The following is a 21,346-nucleotide window of genomic DNA, read 5'->3' as shown; positions in this document are numbered from 1 at the left end:
GGGGGGGTTTAATATTGCATGTTTTACAAGGAATGGCTATTAAATAACTTTCTGAACTGTGTTTCTTAGTGTGAAAGCAAATATTGATTTATTTATTTAGCATCTGTATTGGCATGTGAGCTCAGACCTGTGCAAGTCCTCATTCTTGAAGTAGACTTGCCCTTCTGAAATTGCTGTAAGTCTGACAGAACTAAAGGAAAGGAATTGCCCATGTGATGATTTATTCTCTTAATAGAGAACTCATGTATATCAGCAGAATAATGTACTTTTTTCATAATTGTTAATAATGGTATAGGAACCAAATTTAGGCAGGTCAATAAAATTTAAATGTTTATTAACCCTAATAATGTGAATCGGTAATAAAAATGTGCAAGTCTCAGGATTTCAGTTAAAACAACTGAGAAATTGAACAAGTTCAAATGGCAGAGTCTACAGGGTATAATTTCATTACATGCAGACCTTTATAAACTCAACCTCTTGCAAAGTACTAGAGTTAATTGGAAAGTAAAGATGGAGAAGGTTCCTCATAAGCATATTTTCCCCTTTCCTCTACATTTTTTAATGGGTAATCTACATTTTTTGTCAAACCTAAAAACCCAAACACTGATGATTTTTCTACTTTAGGAAACTGAAACCTGGACATTTTTGTCCATAAACTTCAAAAATTTGTGTATGTGTTGGCTAAAGAGTCAGCATTCTTGCCAAACTCGGGTGTTGGTCAAAAAAGTGTTTGGGGAAACTATGCACTCTTTTAATTTAATTGAAAACTAATTTTGTTGTTGAACAAATGTTGATAGAAACTATTTCTTAGCACCAATAATAAGCCAAATACTGTGTGATTTGGGTTGTCCACTCAAAGTTGCAACCACTTATTAATTTCTCTGCCACTAAACATAATTTTGAAAGTATTTAATGACAGTGGTGGCCAGGATAATAAGTTTTCATGTTCTGCAATTCTATTCTGAATTATTAAAGAGCTTTGGAACCTCTCTCCTTATTTCCCTGCAGCGGAAACACTTCAGGGAAAATCTGGCTTCAAAAAGAAGGAAAAAAGAAAAAGCAAGCTATTATAATGAAATTTTTGATTGCACACAAACACCGATCTGATGTTTCATTTTATTAAAAAGTAAATACTATAACCTTAGAAAGCAAAGAGATTTCTGAGTTTTTAGGTTACGTAGTTATCTAAAGTCCGTACAAGAACTTGACTTAAGCCTGTATTTTGCTGCTATAAAAGAAGTAATAATTTAATTTAGTGTTTTCTTAAATAAACATTTAAAAAGCAACAGTTTCTCAGTTTATAGAAGTACAAATATTAAATCCCACAATACAAAAAGAAAATCTTTCCAGTTTTGACCTTGAGAAACGTTTCACTGTGTGGTCTAGACAGGTCCTTCTGATCAAATTGTAATAACATGAGGCAGATTTCATCTCTGCTTTGTGGTGTGACTAGGCAAGGCAATTAATGTAGAATCAAATTGGGAGTCATCCCATATAAAGCAATGTACTGTATTACAGGAGGCTGCAAAAGGTATGAAATAACGTAATGAGTTGTTAACGAGACATATTCACCCATTCTGCCTCATGGCATGAGCACTGGGTAAACCATGTTGCCATACCCAGCCAATATAACTTTAATTTATGCTGTAGCTTTGGGAACACCTGTGCACCAACCTAATCATGCCAATAAAGACTAAAGATCAAAACACTTAAATAATTCACCTGTTTTTCACCTGAGAGATATTCTGACACTACAAAACAAGCTGAAATAAACAGAATACAGAGGACAACAGGAATTTCCTGTGAAACTCATTGAATACTCCAGATGTCATTGTGTAATTATAATCTAACAAATGCAGAGATCAGTTTAATGTCCTGTAAAATAAATGGGAATCTTTCCTTTAAACATTGTCCCCTGTCCCATGCTGCACAATGTGTATTCACTGTTGCATTGCCAGGTTCAGTTTTAAAAGCCATTCCTTTTTCAAATGGTGTGAAACTGAAATCTAAAAGGAAATATAGTATTGTAATATGTGTAAAAGAAAAGCTTATTAGACTTCAGAAAAGGTTAATAAAATGCAGTCTTGAAATAGCAAATAGATTTAGAAAACAGAAATATGAGATAAGACTTTTGTCTCTGTCAAGAGGACTTTTCCAAAAAGTGTGAAATGTAACAGAGAACAAGATTACTCCTTTGTCTCATTTTTAACAGCTTGAAAAAAAAGTACTAGAGCCAAAATGTTGCCTTTAATGTTATTTTCAATATTCCATCATGATTTTGATCAGTCCTCTCCCTTCATAACAAGGCCTTTTTTCTCTTTCCATGTTGGGGCCAATCTTAATACAGAGCAAAACAGATCCTCACTTCCTTTTTCATTTTTAACACAGTCAAATGGTGAGAGACATACCAGACTGAGACTGATATGTTCCCACCCTCTCTTTTTTCTTTTTTAAAATGAGATGTCAATAAAATCCTAAACTATTTCAAAGTGCTAGTTACAGAAAAGCTAGCTATCTTAGGTGCTAAACATAATAGGAAAATCACAAGCCTTGTTTTAAAGAGCATCAGTTTTCAACTGTTTTCAAAAGCACTAGGCAAAGAAGCTGAAAACAAAACAAAGTATGTTCAAAAATAAGAAAAAATATTTGAAGGAAGACTTCTTCTAGCATGGGGGAAAAAAACTAATACAATAAAAACCAAGTTTTTTTTAATAGGTGTGGGGGAGGTACTTCCAAGCAGTTGAAAAGAACTGGAAAATGAGAAATCACAGGGTGAAAAAAGTTTAAAAGGTGAAAATAATGAAATGTAAATAAATGAAACATAAATCAGAACCAGACTGGCTAGAATAAATTGAGCAGAATTTACAAGGGAAGGAGGAAATAAAAAGAGGCAGATTTACTTCAGAACTAAAGGCCCTTCAAAGGAATCTGAAATGTAAAAGAAAGTTGACCTAAGCGAAATGATGTGTAGTTAAAACTGGAAACATAATTAAAAGTGGTTGGAAATATTACTATGAAAAAAATCTGAAGACTTAAAAATTGAAAAGAACTAAAGAATAAAAATTAATTCTGGTGACTGAAATATAAAACCACAAGTAAATAAAATTAGAATTTGATTCAGAGTGCAGAAATAATATGGCATGAAAAGCTGCAAGAGACTTGAGTTTGTTCATTTCTAAAACCTGCCCCAGTGGAAGAGTTCTGACCTTCATTAAAATCAAAATGGGAAACCATTCTTTTTCATTGGCAAAAAGCAAAGCTGTCAGTTTTTTTATTTGCAGTACAGTTAAGATTTTTTTTTCTTACAATTTCTCAACATAGAAGTTGAAGAAAGTCATGCTAAAAACACAGATTTCTTTTTTTATTGTTACTGCCATTACATCGGCAAATACATATCCTGAAACAGACCAGGATAATACTCTTCCAACCTAATTTAGGATAAGAGAGTATCGTCTTCCCGAGTATCTTGTAATATCAGGCCCTATGTCTTTAATTTTCACCTTTTCAGGGCAGCCACCTGCACAGAGCCCTCTTGACTGTCAAGCAGCTACCCCAGGCACAGGAGTTTGTTCATATAGGAGCTGATGTTTCCTTTCCATGTATTTTTATACCAAAGGACAAAATTATTATTCTGCTCATTAAGTGGAAGGATAAGTGAGAAAAATCAAAGTTTAGCAACTTTCCTGAAGATCCATGAAAGCTGCTATTTAAATTAGACCGTTCCTTAACTGATCAAATGGGCAGGATCAAGTTCATCTTTATGTACTGTTATAGGCTACCTGAGGTAGGAGCCTGTTCTTTTTCTGTACTCAGTAATTCACGGAAAGCTCTGGAGATTGTGTATCTTTCTGAAGGTTCCTGTGGAGGAAGGTTAGACTTTTAACTCATCATCAAAGACTTAGAGGTATGCATCTGGGCTTAAATGCCATTTCTTTTCACTTAAGCGGTCTATTAACTTCTGTTTGAAATCAGTGAAAAATAAGAAACTGCAGCATGAGTATGGTGAAATGAGGCTGCCAGAGTGTTTCAGATATTTTTACTTATTCTCTTTTTAAAGCTTTAAATTTACCAATTACTTTTTTTATTCATAGTATTGCCTTGAATCTACTGCCTATGTTAAGTATCTCTACGACAAATAGCTTTTCTTCTTGTTTCAGTGTCATTTTCAGGTTATAATATACGAATAAGAACTAAGGAAAAGCAACACTTCTGAAATTAAAATACCATGCCACCTTCATTTTCTTAAAATACTTTTAAGAATACAGTATGAAGTTATTCTGATCCACATTTACAGTAAGTATGTGTGTGAGAAAGAGACTTTCAAGACATAAAATCTTATTGAGTATTGTATTTCCTACTATTGGAATAATAATACACCATTCTCTTTTTAAATAGAGTATTTTATTTCAAAGAGTATTAACTTTGGTTACGATTATAGAAGCAACCCCAAAGGTTTTAAAGATCTTTTAAAACTCATTCTGATGACAATAACAGTGAACATGTGTTTCCTTTGAAAACTCTGAAATGTATGGAACAAGCAGTTACTTGAGTAGATATCCTTAAATAGGAAAGATTACCTAATCCAACATGGAACAGATGATAGCTACTCTCCATACTATGGAAACATTTTCTAACTTCATATAAACAAAATGGAAAGGACACTGTTCTTTATGATTGCATCCTTAAATGTACAGTACCATATTCTAGGCTGGCACTGAGCAACAGAATTAGAGAAATGAACGTTGCCTGATGATTTGGCTAATGTTTTCATACTAAGAGTCAACTTCTTTCCTATTCTCTGCAATTCAGCTGGCACAAAGACTCATGATGGAGAGAAATGTTACTCTTTCATTTTGTTGAAAAAGGTAAACTTCAAGGAGACCCTACACTGGGATTGCAAATCCTTTGTGAATCATAGGGCTGACATATAAGGTCATAGGGTTGTCACAGCAATAAAAGCATTGACCTAGTAACAGGCTAAGAGAAAAAGATTCTTACAATGAGGGAAAGGAAGGATGGACATCTGTTAGTGCAGCCAAAGGCTGCATTGCTGCAGATTCCTGGACAAAGTCCTACAGAATATATTCCACAAGATATCAGACTAGGTGTCAGGAACATTCTACTTTTTCTTGGTTTCCTTTTGCTATACACTTGTTATTTTAACAGTGCCAATGTTGCTGGGTTTTGACCTATTCAGACAAGGATTCCGTGTCCCTAAGTTAGATCCTTCATTGTAGAAGGGAGGGAGTGTTTGCTATGGACACTATGCAGGCTCCATTGTCTCAAACACAGTTTCTGAAAAACCTTTGTGAAAATGAACTTTTCCTAAGCACCGGAGGGGGAAAAAAAGACAAAAAAACATTCTTTGCTCTTCTGTCCATACTTACTGGGCCAGAGAGGGTGTTTGCACATAGTTTCAAATTCTTAATAAGTCTGCCAGTTAAAATACGGCCCTATGCTTTAGCATAAGTTTTGGTACTGTGTTTTCTTATCCGTAGTAAGTTAAATCATCTGTATCAAATGTTATTATGTCGGATGAAAACTGTCTGAGGGAACACTATGAAAGGTTTATGAAAAACGGTATTGAAGTTCTAGAAAGATGATTAACTGCTGCTTGTCACAAAACTGGTGTGTGATTTGGAAGTTTTAAATACATTTATTAGTTATCTAGCAAAAATGAGCAGATAGGAATACAACATGCATTTGTCATTAAGCTGAGAGGGTGGTTAAAAATAAAGAATAAGAATAAAGGATACAAAGGAATCTAGTTAATATGTATGTGGCTAATGATTTTTAGCATGTTTATCAGTGAAATGAGAGAAAAAATGAAATTGTTCTTCATTAAATTTGTAGATGACACAAAAAGAGAAAGGGTATTTGTATTGGATTTACATGGCAGGGTTTTGGCAGTGGGGGGCTGCAGGGGTGGCTGCTGTGAGAAGAGATCAGGTTAACCCACCACAGTCCTTTCTGGTGCCACACATGGGCTCTGGAGGAATTCCAGATAAGGACAGTAATTGGGAGAGGTAACGGGCAAACTTTGGTCTGGACATTGCCAGGAAGTGGAATATTTGTTGTTGTATTATTTGGGTAATTTTTTGTTGTTGTAATGTGGTGAAGGGATGAGGGGTGGAGGGTGTGTATATTGTCCACCTTTGTTGGTGCAGTGATGATATTAGTTTGACTTTAGTGTGGGCAACTCTTTATTGATGTAAGTGAAGTTTGTGCAGATTGTGTGATGAATGTATATTTTAATGATAATTCTTAAATATGTGTTTCACAGAGGTAAGGGGTGGATGTATGGGGTGCAGGTGCCCAGGTACTGGCAGCGGGGGCTGCAAGGCAGCCTCTGTGAGGAGAGGCCGGGGCTGCCCCGTGCAGGTCACAGCTGGTTCCAGCTGACTCCAACCAACCCCCCGCAGGGCACAGCTGAGCCCCTCAGCCAAGATGGTGGCGCCTCTGGGAAAACAGATTTAAGAAAGGGTAAAAGATGCTATGTGGCAGCTGGGAGAGAGGAGTGAGAAAGATGTGAAAGAAACAGCCGTGCAGACACCAAGGTCAGTGAAGGAGGAGGGGAAGGAGGTGCTGCAGGTGCTGGAGCAGAGATTTCCCTGCAGCTTGTGGAGGAGACCATGGTGGGGCAGGCTGTCCCCCTGCAGCCCATAAAAGACCACATTGGAGCAGATACCCTTTCTGTAGCCCATGGAGGACCCAATGCTGCAGCAGGTGGATGTGACCTGAAGGAAGCTGCAGCCTGTGGGAGACCCACACCGGAGCAGTTCTGGAAGAACTGCACCCCGTGGGAAGGACCCATGTTGAAGAAGTTTATGAAGGACTGTATACCATGGGAGGGACCCCACAATGGAGCAGGGCAAGAGCATGAGGAGGAAGGTGCAGCAGACCTGAAGTGTTATGAACTGACCGCAACCCCATTCCCCATCTCCCTGCACCACTCAGCAGGAAGGAAGTAGAGGAGTCAGGAGAGAAGTTGAGCCTGGAAAGAAGAGGTGGAGGTGGAAAGGTGTGTTTAGTTTTGGTTTTGTTTCTCACTATCCTATTCTATTTGTAATTAGCAATAAACTAAATTAATCTTCCTCAAGTTGAGTCTGTTTTACCTGTGACGGTAATTGGTGAGAGATCTCCCTCACTCAACCCACAAACTTTTTCATCTTATATTGTCCCCTTGTCCTGCTGAGGGGAGGGAGGGAGGGAGGGAGTGGCTGGGTGGGCACTTGGCAGCCAGCCAAGGTCTACCCACTGCAGTATTAATAATGAAAGATTAGTTCTTATCGATATCCACATTGATACACATTTGTGCAAAGTCTGTGCAGATAAAAAAAAAAGACAACAAGCTACACAATCTGGAGGGAGATTTTTAAAAAATAGTGACTAAGAAAAAGATACTGAGATAACCAGCTGAAGGATAATTAGTTGAAATTGCCTTCTGGCAAATGCAATTTTTGGGAATGTCACAGTGAATCTCTTATGTGTAAGCAGAACATAAGGATTGGAAGGTGCAAGTGTAGATACTGTGATTTCCTACTGCCTTTCTCTGCATGGCATTTGTGAAATCATTATTTGATGATGATGTCTACATCTGGTGTTTATTCAAGAGACAAATTTTATTACATTCTGTAGGTAAGTGTGGAATAAATTTCTTAAAGTATGAGCATCTTTAACAGGCAGAAACTTCACAGTATGCAATGGCTGGAGGCTAATGTAAGACAAATTCAGACAAATATTGAGGAATACATTTTTTAACACAGAGTAGCTAACCACTGAAATAGCTTTCCTAGTGAGGCAATGAATTCTATATCATCTGCAATCTTTAAATAAAGGCTAGACCATTTTCTAAAAAATTCTCTAGCTCAGAAGCTGTAGACTGGATACATCATTTACCAGTTTGAAGTCTACAGCTTCTGCAAGCAGGCCAAGATATGATGATTCCTTGTAGACTTGAAATCTATGCTAACTCTTAAGAGGGATATTAAATATGAGTGATAGGTTGGAAAAGCAATTGCCAAGAAGACTGAGGAAAGTTAGGCACAAATTTACAGTGAGGTGCTTGCAGAGATGAAAAAGGCAAACACAGATTTGTGTTATAAACACATATGTCTGCATCCAAACAAATGTGTGGATTCTGTGCATGACTAGTGATTTCCTTTTAATGTATCTTATTCTGGATGTTATCTTGTAAGACAAACTGGAAAGCTTTGGAGAAAATCAACAATTCTGTAGGATAGAGATTCTTTTTTATTGAGGTATTTGAATTTAATTATGTACATTGCATGTCTGAATGGTAACATTTTAGTAAATGGGTACAAATGGCAAGGAAACTAAAGGTAAGATCAACCCATTCTTTCTGTATAATTACCCCCACACAAACCCGCTTTAAAAGTAGGATCACTAGGATTTCAGCATGTCCAGATTTTTTATATCTTTAGTTTTCATAATTCAAGTGAGATTTACTGAGGAAACAGCTCTAAAAAAGGGTGAAGCCACATGCTTATCGCCAACCATATTGCATATATAGTCCCAGATCGTTTGTTATGACTATAGATAGCCACGTACCTCCATTCAGGCTGAAACTTTCACTGATTTTTGGAGATGTTTATAGAACACTTTGAGTAGCTACAGAAGAAATTGCTTGTAAATGTGTCCAGCTCTGAATAACTGGCACAGTATTTCTCCCTGACCTTTTAGACAACAAGAAGCTGACTTTTATGGAATTGCCAACAGCAGCAGCAGAAACCAGCAAAAATAAGGTGTCTATCATTAAACCTGAAGCAAATTTACAATTAAGCAAATAACCCTAATAGACTGTTATGGCTGGCACCATGCAAATGGTTTCCTGCTTTCCAGTCTACATCTTCCATCAGAGTAACCGTATGCTGTTATTACATTAACAATAATGCTCTACTCCAAAAAATAAGAGTGATTAATGATTGATTAGCCATTGTTCCATATGCTACCATGTGGTTCTTACTATGCTTCAATTTAAATGCAGGCTTTATTGCCAACAGCTTTGTTCCACTTCCCTCAAAGCTTCCTTTTAGCACAGTAGGAATAGCAAGGAAAGCTGGCAGAGGAAGGCCAAACTTTTCACATAGCACCTGTGCACACAAGAGCTGCACACCATTAGTCTGTCACAGGGCCGACCAAGTTGATCAGTATGGTTCCCCTTTCTTTTAAGGACACTGTGTCTTGTGGAAAAGCAGTGTCTGAAGTTTTACTGAATCTTTCTTTTGACCTCCTGCTATGCAGTTCCTAGTCTGACAAATAGAAATGAGAGTTTTTCCCAGTTCATATGAGGGCTGTTCAGATTTGGGAGTCACATATAGTGCAAGTTAGCATCAAGTCCATTTTCAAACAGTTCTGGTTCGATTCTTCCCCTCTGTCTTCCCCCAGGCATGAGCAGCCTACCTGGTCTAGCCAACTGTGATCTCTCTTTTTCTGGATAGCATTTACAGGCAGCTCATTTTTCACATCCGCGCTGGAATAGAGGTTTCCTGGAACTATTGTCCTCTCTCAGAATTGAGGATGACAGCTCAAATGTTCCTAGAGCCTTTGTTAAATGGATTTTGGATGGTCTCTTAAGAATAGGCAGAGCTGGATACTGATCAGGATGTCTTGGTCTACTAAACTAAGATGCATGGGTGCAACAACTTTACCCCTTTTTTCATTTTCTTCTTGGCTGCAGGGAAAAGGCATTGTGTTAAACCACAGCAATGTAGACTCAAAAACAGGCAGAGTCTGGTGTAATTTTATGATGAGTATTACTTGATTCTCCCTCTTCTTGTGGGGCCCACCAGTTCTACCTCATAACTAACCTGGCACCAAACCCCCATCCCTGCATCCCTTAGAATATAGGGATTACGTAGAACAAGTGGAGCTGATGTTTTCCTTGTGCAATAGGTGGAGCAGCAGCTGCTGACACATTGCAATATTATACCCCACTTCTAGACAATGTTTACCCTGTAAAGCACATTCGCCAAACAGAATCCTACATCATCATGAAATCTTTTAGCATTCATATTATATATCAGCTAATTTCCAATATCTTTTCCCCATCCAAAAAAATAAGAAATCTCTTACATATGCATTTACCCTGATTGCTGGGTGTTGACTATGTGGGAGTCACTGGGGGAAAGTACACCACTAGTGAAATTTAAAAAGATACACTAGAGTTCTCATTGGGTGGTTTTATGAAAATATGAAGCAGTGAACTGGTTTGCTTCAAATTATTTATTATTTGGCTCCTATTCTACATGAGGATAAAAAGTACTTTCCAAGTATGAAAACAGAACAGACCATTTTTATATCAAATCATTCATCTCCCTCCACAAAAACAAAAAGCTATTTCCCTAGAAAAGTTGCAAAACAGACCATACAGTCCATTTAGGAAAATTGAGTTTTGCTCATAGCAAAATGTGACTAGCTGGTAAGTATGCATTTCTTTGCAGCAGCAGAGAGAATGAAATCTCTTTCTGCTTTATGCTTGTGGATTGAAATAAATAGCTGCAAAGTTCTCAAGGTGAGGGTGTTGTTCACCTTTAGAAATATGTCTCCTTTCATATCTTAAAATTAAATTCATTTTCTGTATGTGGAGAAAAGAAATTGAGGATCTATTGATAACTGGCTTTTTCTGCATTTTGATGGGTTTCTCTAGTCCCTTATTACTAGACAGAATGACACACCACAGCACTACACGTAAATTTTTTTCTGTTTAACTTATTTGGCTAGCAGTACTGTACATCTTCAGCAGCTACATGACTATGCTGTACTGTGTCTTTTTGTGTCCATGAGTTGGATCTTTCCAAAGCTCAGAAGTCTGATTCAAAGAAACTATTGAAATGCATAGGCAGCAGAAATGGCAACCTGCAAGATCTTCTGTGGTTCGTGATGAATTTGAGCCATGACTTCTGACTCCTATTACTTTGCGTGGGTGGTCATTTGACAAGTTATCTGCAGGGATATTACTAATACACTGATACTTTTATTTGAAGTCCAAGCCTATCAGTTAGAATGAAATCATTCTGAAGAACAAACACATTTTACGAGGACAGGGAAAACTTACTTTCAAATGAAATTTAGCCTCATGAAATCCACAGCTCTGGCAAGTGTCTCCGATTGGCTGACCTACCCATCACCGGCAGTTTCTGTAGTGGGTTGAGGAAAACTATCAACAAAACACCTCATTCCCATGAGCATCAAAACATCCCAGCTGCCAAAAATAGCCTCATTTTTATGACTGTATAACGTGCCAGAGTCTAAATACGACTATTAGCCACAACACTGTGGAGAAAACAACTGCTTTGATTTTGTGAGGAGCTGAGTACTCACAGTTCCCCATGATATAATAGTCCTAATAAGAAAATCAGGCCTGATATGGCCTGCAGTTGTCTAAGAAGAGCTACTCCAACCGAGGTCTCAACATCTGCATGTACATTAACTATAGGGGTACTATTTCACTGAATACAAAAGCCACCAAAACTGCTTGCATCAGTCTACACATGGTAGAATTTTTCTAAAAAAGAGAAATGTATCCTCCCATTACAAATAAAATCAGGCCTTAGTACAAGGTTGCAAAATATGATGTTCTCACCCTGTTTCTTTGAATGTTTTTTACCAGAAATAGCTGGGAAAAATGGGATATTTTCAAGAAAATTTCAGTACCAAATGAGCATCTTTCTTCCACAAAGAATTTCCAAGTAACTACCAACTTCAGCTTGTCATCTTTGCAAAATGATTACAAAATCCCAAACCCTCCTTGAAACCTGCACATAAACCTTTCTTTGTGTTCCGTAGTACTCTGAATGAAGGCAGGTTTGCCTGCATTCCCCGCACTCTATGTGATGTTGACTGAATCAAATATGGAGTAAGAGTGCCAAATTACGGTGCTAAACCGCTTGAGAAGAGCTCCAGCTAATGTCCCTGATGGATGCTTTTTCAAGTTCCCATTCTGTATGGGGCAACATTATGCATCATTCTGTCTAACCCACTTTATACTTGATTACCTTAAGCCTGTTTCCATAAAACTGAAATATTATGCACCACACTGTATTGAATGGGCTGGATGCACAGTTATGACTGCACTTGAGAGAATGAAATGGGTAGACACTCTGCCCAGAATATAGTGCTCTATACTACCATAAAGAAGAAAACAGATCAGTGTCATAGACAACTCTGAGGCATTTCTGTCATTGAGAGAAATGGTTTTCATGGGGATTGACCGATCTATCTGTCTCTGTACCTACCCGTATTTCTGTCTCCATTAATCTATTTCCCAAGAGCTATGCAGTGTTTCACCAGATGTGTTGCACAGATTGGAATCAGTGCTCTTATCAGCAAATCTTTGGACCAGAAGCACTCTAACAGTATACAGTGAAGGACCCACTTACAAGAAATGAAGATGTACTTCTGTTAACAAATCTGTTAATCTCAGCTGGTATTTTACTATTTTGTTTTGAATTTATGAGCAAACTTTTGACTGAAATCTTAAAAATTACCTGAATTTCCTTCTGCCTATGAAGGGGCATAATTTTATTATTCTGCAGATCAGGTCATTATTATTTTTATTACAGTGATCGGATTCATGGTTGTCCTATTCCACTCCCAGTGTAGTAATATTGGTAGAAAATTGGAACAGTACATCAATGACTCCTGCCCTTACAAAGAGGATTTCTGTCCTGACCAGCCACAGCCTAATTAAAAAGGAAAGTGAAATGAATTATACACCTAATTACAAAAGTACAAAGCCAGTTTCCTTCAGAGAAAGAAAGAGCATATATTTATCTCTCCAAGTGGCCTCCAGCATATCTGGCTTAAAATATAAGCAACCTGAGCATTACCTGAGATCCCAGGCTATGAAAAGTCTATGTTTTGGCTAAGTTAGATAGTGGTAAATGTTTTCTGTGGAGAGGAAAAAATCAAGGGAATCTCTACTGCCTGCGGAGCTGCCTGAGTCTAATACTGACTGTAAGAGGCGTAGCACTTTGTCATTGCTGATCTGATACAACTTTCCTTCACTCAAGTGCAGCTTGAGTCCCTTATGCCTTCTTGAGAAGAAACTTAATACTAAAAATACAAAACTTTTATTAACTAGAAAAAGAATACTCACTATCCTATTTTGACTCTCTTCAATGTATCAGTGAAAAATTTATTGTTATGGGAATGTTAAGATATGGGTTGCAACATATTCATACTTTATGGAGAAAATAACAGATATGAAAAGAGATTAATTAAACGATGTCACACAAGAAATCTGTGTCAAAGTTAGTTAGGTTTAGAATTGGTATTCCCTGATGCATAATTCTGTACCTGAACCTTAAGAAATTCTCCCCTGTCAGTTACTTATAGCAATTGTTTGTAGATACTTGTTGTATATGTGAAACAGGCTTTAAGCTTGCATTGTGTGCCTGTCATGACATTCTTGGTGCTCAGCTGTTGAGATGTTCATTCACCTTATATCATAGCTCCACACGTACATTTTCCATACAGCATCTGCTGCCACATGATCTCATTCTCCCAAAGGACAGTCAGGTGCTATACATAACTACACACCATCAGGAAATGTCAACATGCATTTGAATTTTCTACTTTTAAAGCAAAAAGCCCCAATTAATTTTTTTCTACCTTAAAAGAAAAAGCAACGGGGAAAAGGATAGTTAAAATCCTCAATTAAACTGGGTAACTGCCTGCTCTTGCTGTTAGTTCAAAAAAGTTATACAACAAGCACAGAAGAAAACCTAAGGTAAATACATTGGCCAAGGGCTACAGTGCTAGCCAGCTCTGCAATAGCCATGTGAAATTGAACCAGTATCCAGCGACTCCTAATCCAAAATACTTTTTAAAGTAAGGACACATTTCTTTGGCTTCATAAGGAAAGTGTCAACTCCTTCCTCTCCTTTCCAATGAGTGTAATCTGATCTTTGTATCTAGATCTGTCACAAACTTCATTTGTGATCTTTCTAGTCGTTATCTTCCCTGCAAAATGGAGATCACACATCCTATTTCATGGGAGCTTTGCACAAGTACAGATTTAAAATAAAAAAATAAGAAAAAAAAAAAACCAAAATGTGCATCACGGGCCTCACAGTTCTGGGAAGGGGCTAAAATGATCTAAACTATTCTTGCATTCTCCCAGGTTTAAACTGTTGGAGTCAGTGTTGTCATAACTCCAGCAAACAGGGAAGTCCTGTGTAGGTTGTGCAATCCGCTTTGCACTGCACTGTTGTTTCCAGCAGCTCTCACAACCCTTATTCCTTCATTCCCAATTGCTGACAGTCCCCTGCCTCCTGTAGGCTGGTACCTGACCCTTTCCAGGGCTAGTGTACTTGCTGGGAAGGAGGTGTATCAGAAGGAAATTGGACAGCTCTGTTTGCACCAGAAGAATCCTCACCCATGCTGGTTTGGAGGTTTTTACATTACCAAGCACTACTCATAACAAAGATGACAATCTCACAGCTTTGGTAACAAATCTGGCCTCATTGGAATCAATTCCCAAACCTGTTTTTAGTCCTATCTTTTTTTTAAAAAAAGATAGAGATGTAAAGTTAAAGGTGGGGAAATACCACATATACAGCCACCTACAGGTCATACTCTTCTTCCCTCCCATATAACATATAGTCTTGGCAAAAGTTTTTTTTACAAATGGAGTAATTTAGTCTTAATAGCACCTACCAATGAGTAGAACTGACTCCTCCATGCAGAAAGCAAGCACTTGCCAGCACAGATGAATTCTTTCTAATGCTGTTGATGATGCAGCTATATTAGTTCAAGACTAGACTGTCAACCTAAATTAGGGGCCAGAGCACTGAAAATGAAAAAGATACTGGCACATACTGCACAGTTTGGCTCAAATACGTGACATGCGAGCCAGGATCCGTAGTACATGAAAGATTCAAAAATGAAAATCTTCATCCTTAATGGTTGCATAGGGACACGTTTTCACAGGGTTAAGCTGCATGACACCCATTAAAGTAAACAGAAGTTTAAAGCTTAAATCATCTGTCCCACTTTCAAGACTTTCCTCATTGTAGTGTATACAGAGCATGAAATACCATATCTTCTCCTGTAAGACCTACAGTTAACAAAATTAGGGGTTAATTAATTTGGTTTATTATGCATCACCTGACTCACCTTCTTAACATCGTACAAGCAGTAAAAAACTGAATAAAGGACTTATTTTCTCAATTTTGGAGGGATTTACTCCTGTACTTTGTCTGTTAAAAAAGGAAAGTGGAGAGAAATATAACTGAGCATCCCATTTAGTATCTATCTCATTTTCTTGCTGTTGCATTTCTCTTCCTTTTTCAACAATTGTCATAAATCTTCTAGGATTAAGGAGATGCAGGCTGGGGGGACAGAGTGATGCTACCCTACAAGTTACTTCTGTCATAAAAGGCAATTTTAAGAATGTTCAAAATCTCTGAGACCGGATGAGGTTTCATTGGCTTTTGTTCTATTCGCATTAAAGAATTACATCCAAGTCTCACTAAAGCTGGGTACTCATTTCTCCTTGCTCAGTAAAACACTATCTTGAGGGAACAGTAGGTATCTCCCACTGTATCTGTTTACCTATACCACTGTCTGCTAGGCCAGATTGTGAACTGTAAGCTACAATCCTTTATCAGTAGAGCAGACTGTTTGAGAGAAGGGTGCTTGTGTATGGTGGGGGGTATTTCTGGCTTTATACTGCTTTCCAGACTGGAGTTTATACCCTAGCCAGGTTCCTGGGACGTGCTAGCAGAATAAATAAATTGCTGTCTGGATCTGTTTGTTCCCTGTGAGGCTGCATTTTGACGAAGGAGCGTCCAGAAGCATGCACTGTGCATCATGCATGTACTATATGTGAGGGTGTACAAAGGCAGAGCACAAAGACAATTTTTGTCCTCTCTGTTGCTGTTTTCTTGTTCCAAGCAAGCAATACTTATAAAATACCCTTCATTTCTGATGCTCACAAAAGTTAGAAACATTGGAAAATTTTTTCTCTTTATTAATCAAATTAAAGCAAATTATTTTCAGGTCTATATCATTGAGTTATTAATGTTTTAACATCATTTTTTCCTCTGCATTTTTTTTTCCCACAGCTTTTCTCCATAGCTCCCCTTTTATTAGTTGACATCATCCAGTCACCTGAGTGTTTACCTAAGTACTTTTTAACTTCACTAGTATAGGAAGTCTTGCTGTCTAAAGTGATCACCATATCATGATCTCAGTGAGTTTCTGGCTATTTGCATACTTTCCACAGATAACATATTCCTGAGGAGCCGATGCACTCTACGATGATAAAAGGGTTAACCTTCTGCCCAATATCTGCTCCTGAAGCTGCTGAGACAGGGTATGCTTATGCCTCTGAGAGCAATGTGATCCTTGTTCCATTTTTCTTCAAATCTTCCATCTGAAGAAACTCAACTAACATAGCTGCAAACCCTTCTGTTTTTATTCCTGATGTTGCGTCTTCAAGTGAGATCTTCTACATGTTGTATGGCATATAAATAATTATGCATAGAGCCAGCAAGGACACTGAAGTGTTACATTTTCATTATGCATTTTTCTTCATTTCTAGACACAGTCTTAAAATCTGTTACACCACATGCTGAGTTTCTGAAGTATTTTGCCAGGGCAGCACTCAAAACTTCATACATGTGTGTAAATGTGCTAGGAGTCAAATCTCAGATCTGACTTAGACACGTTTGCATTGTCTTTGAAGAAATAGGTTCCCATAGCTAAGTAATGATATTCTGTAAAATAAAAATAGCCATTCAGTATTATGACTGTGATGAGGAGAGGTCAACAGCACACTCAAGCACACACCAAGACAGGGAAATCTACTGAGTCACTTCAGCAGCAACAAGCAAGCAGAGTCAAAAAGTAAAGGAGTGGCAAATTATTATATTCACATGAAAGACATGATAAGGTACTAACATTTCCCCCACAATTTGTTCTAGTCGATTATTAATCTGCTTTAATAAGAACACACTTTACGAATTCAATTAGTAATACATACTGTGAAAGTTCATGTACACATAATATAGGTTTTTTAATGATATAGTGGATCTGAGAATTGTTCCTACTAGGGCAAAATTCAGATTATCCAGTCATATGTCTCCATCTTGGGCTAATGTTACATAATTGAGCAGATACAATAATTTCATTACTACCAAAAGAGAGAGGACCACCCCCATTCCACTCCAACTATCTATTCCTTTCCTGACTGTACAGTTGCCTCCTCCCTCCTGCATCTGTGCTAGCATTTATTTCATCCTGTGACGAATCAGTTTAATTCACAACCTAACAAAAAATAAACTGGAATAAAAATTGAAGCTTTTTGCTGGGCTAATGAATTGAATCTGTCTGTGAAGGTCAGCTGAATGCCGAAGTGGGCAGAAGTGAGAGTAGGAAGATAAAAACACCCTCCTCCTCCTCACCAAATTGCTGGATTTGTTCAGTTGCTTTTTGATAGCACAACATCTGACAACAGGTGCTTCACCTAAGAATGATTTGGAGTGTTTCAGAGAATGAGAATTAGATCCCCGAGTCCTTTACACAGCCAATACAGATAGATGCAGCTTGTGTACACAGTCGGAGTGTGACTTATTGTCATAAGTGTTTTCTGTCCAGCATAGGAGTACAGACTCAGCTTCTCTGCATTCAAACTGCAAAGGCAATTAAGAAATCCAATGCAGACAGTTAGAATGTAATTTGTATGTGTGTGATAAATGCTGTTAGGCTGCTTCTGCAAATTCCAGGTACTTCACCAAACTGTTAAGTGAGTCCTGAAGGTTGGTGATTGTGTAATGGGGAAAAGACAGATATGGAAGGCTAGAAAAAGTTATACCCGAAAACAGAAGGAAAAAGCTGTGGAAAGAAGTTTAAGAATTGCAATTCAGTCTGTTCTGTTGTTTTTTAATGATTGTGATAAACTCATGATTTAGTGTCACCAGCGCTTTTTATATGGCTATATGGCCATATAACTGCACGCCATGTGTTGGCTAATTTTCAGCTACCTGCCAACAGTAAATTATGTAAAACCCTTAAGAGACTGTGGATATTTTTGCTATTGTTTAGTTGTTCATAACACAGTTTTCATAGAGAGAACGAATATTTCTAAGGCTGAAAGCGAAATTCCATGTTTCTTTCTTCAGTGGCAGTGCAGGTTTAAGCAATTTCCGCTCTCAGCCCTTCCTTCCTGTCTCCACACCACCACATCCATTGTGCCAGCACAGATGTTTGTGCAGACTGTGGTGAAAATGGGAACCATCTGAGAAATCCTGGGGCAGCAGAGAGGAATCAAAATCAAAAGGAAGCTTATAACAACGTGTGAATTAAGATGTATGAGAGACTGACCTTGCACTGGGACAGCTACGAGGTATATGGAGGCCTTGTTAAGCTGACCCTAGAGGATCTGAGGTCTGGGGAAGATTTTACAGTTTCTTATGAAATTTCAAAATGTGTCTCAAGAACCCTCTTATTTCTCCAATTCAAAAACTCTTTATCTAGTAACCTTACTTTCAGCCATTTAGCCAAGACTCTTTATGAAATAATCTCAAACTTATTTGAAAATAAATCTTCTTGAGGAGTAAAGACAGATCCTTAAGTGCCAACTGTTCCATCCCTCTTTTGCTCTTCTCTCAGGAAGCCAGTTGAATTGTAGCTAGATACATGTTTAGATATAGGTATAGGTATAGGTATAGGTATAGGTATAGGTATAGGTATAGGTAATGTGTGCGTATGTTGCTTACAATATTTTTCCAAGCCACTCTATTTTTTATGTCAGGTAAGTAGCTTGTCTTTTATGGTTTTGCTGTCTTGGGGAGAGCAGAACATTCATGACATCTTCATTAAATACAACATCCATGTTATTAAACATTTTTTTATTCAAAATACTTTATACTTGAACAGAGCTGAACACTCAATTTCCGTAAAGATCCACAGACATAAATGTCTCACCTGTCCGATTTGGCAGTTTCTCCAGAGTGCCTCAGTTTCTCCTTTTTTGAGAACAAGGGGTTCTGTCACACATAAGTCCCACACCAAATGTTGCCCATTTATAGATCTGTAATTTTGGAACACTTCACTGTCCAGATGCATTGCATATGGGAGGCTAGGTATCTGGTTTCCATTCCAGGGACCAGGCAGTAAAATGCATATCATTTAGGTGCTTTGAGTTTTTGGCTAATTTCAAGTCTGTGAGTAATGGCTGGGACTATTCATATCCTTGACGCTAGGCAAATGCTCAGGAGATTTACTACAATGTTAAATCACAGTAACACAGTGGTCTCCGACTCAGAGCTTTTAGTCACAAACTCTCATTTTTCTTCACCTCATACCCTCATACATTGAGTTTTCTGTGCTTTTAAGTAATTATTTTTCTCCTTAAACCTTAAATTCATGGCACAATTTACCTGCTATTTTACCCTGATAGTTTTGTCTTCAAATCAGACAGCTAAAATAAAATAATTTTGGAAGGCTGCATTTCTTTAACATCTTTCCCCAGAACATCTCAAAATGCTTTATGAAAAATAACCAAGCTTTTCAGTATGTCAAAGGCACTTGAGTACTTAAAGGGAAATTGATTCTGACACAGCCCAAGTCTTTCTTCCCAGCCCAGCATTCTCTTGTCCTGATTCATTCCTCCTCTCTCCCTCTCCTCCTATGCTAACAAAACTTCAACCACCTTTGATTCATACCACTCTTTAACAGCTATATCTAACTGTAGACTATTTCTTCTAAAGGCTTGATTACACCATACTTCACATAGCCATCAAAACCTGTTTTCTTTCTGAAGTCCTTTCTTTTTTCCATACCTCCTTATCTTTCTGGTCACCTACTACCTATTCAGTTTACACTTTGTCATTCATTGAGTGAGTCTTATTTCCACAGTATCTTTTTCCTTCTTCCTTCTTTTAACGAGCTCCATTTCAGTTCCACCCCCTTTCACCTTTTAACATTTTTCTGAATTCCTTATTCGTTGTATTGCAAACCTGACTCTTCCTTTGCATGTATTTCCTTTTTGCTTGAATCAAAAATCTGAAAATCAATTAGACTTGCTTTGAAGCAAATTTCTTTTTTCTTTCCATACTGTTTTTCTTCTTGCTAATCAGTTCTACTTCTTTTGGCTGAGAGTATCTCTTATCCTTGAACTTCTAGTGATGGAAAACATTCTTCTTTTTCCACCTGTTGAATTTGGATTGGACATGAGACATCCAGAGGACATCTCAAAAGCAGAAAAAGATATGAGACTGAATAAAAATGGAGAATGTCTACATCTGTTTTTTCACTGAATAAATTCTTTATCTTAACACCATAATTTAAAGACTATGGCATGGGAGATCTCATTGCCATTCTGTACTTTGTTGGGAAAAAATCAACAACAAAGACATGTATGGATGCTGATTTGAGACAAGAGTGTCTTAGTTACTATTTTTCACTCATTTAGTACTAAGTAATGATGAATACAGTACAGATGAAAGACATGGTGGTTCAGTCAGAGCTAGTGAAAAATGCTTTACACTCTCTTTACCAAAAGGGTTAAACAGCTGCCCAAGGCATGTTTTAGTAGCCATACTACTTTTAAAACACTACCAGATATCACCGTAGTTGATTTCCTCAGAAGCAAAGTTGTAGGCTTCAGTCACTCCTTCAGCTGCTGTCCCTTCTCAGTGCTCCTTGCTGCCCCCTCAGCTCTCACCTACCTCATTGCAACTTTCAGCATTTACTGATGACGGCAGTGAGAAGCATGGAAATCTTTAATATTATTATTAATGTTAGTAGCAATATTATAGTCTGAGATTCTCTTATTCCACTAATTAATTTGCCAACTAATTAATTCACTAATTTAAGAAATGAGAATAGCAAGTAATAGGATATTTGAAAAAAGGCACGTTAGAAAATTACTGATTTCAAAATATTGAATCAAGAAGCTGCTGTTTGCTCTCAAGACCCAAAAGTGTACTACTTGGCACTGGGATACTGACAGTGAGTTGTTGCTTTTACTAGCATTAAAGATTTGTTACGTGTTTCTTTCTTGGATATAAAAAATCAAATACCTATGAAAGCAGCTGAACGTACAGAAGATTAGTAACGTTCTGAGTTTTAGCAAGACCATGATCATTCTGAAGACCAAGATCATTCTCTGTCTTGGTAGAGAATAAAAATACAGCATTCTCCCCTTTTAAAAACTCCTGAACATGCCATTTTACCAACACACATGAAATATGAGCACCATCCAGTGGTAGAGGAAGTAAATCACATCGTTCCGATTTCCTCCGTTTTCCTCAAACCACAGAATCTAACTAGGCATTTAAATGTTTATATTAAATTTCCTGCATTTTTTAAAACT

This window comes from Gymnogyps californianus, chromosome 1, assembly GCF_018139145.2.
Source record: "Gymnogyps californianus isolate 813 chromosome 1, ASM1813914v2, whole genome shotgun sequence".
Lineage (NCBI taxonomy): Eukaryota > Metazoa > Chordata > Aves > Accipitriformes > Cathartidae > Gymnogyps > Gymnogyps californianus.
This window is presented reverse-complemented; position numbering follows the sequence as displayed.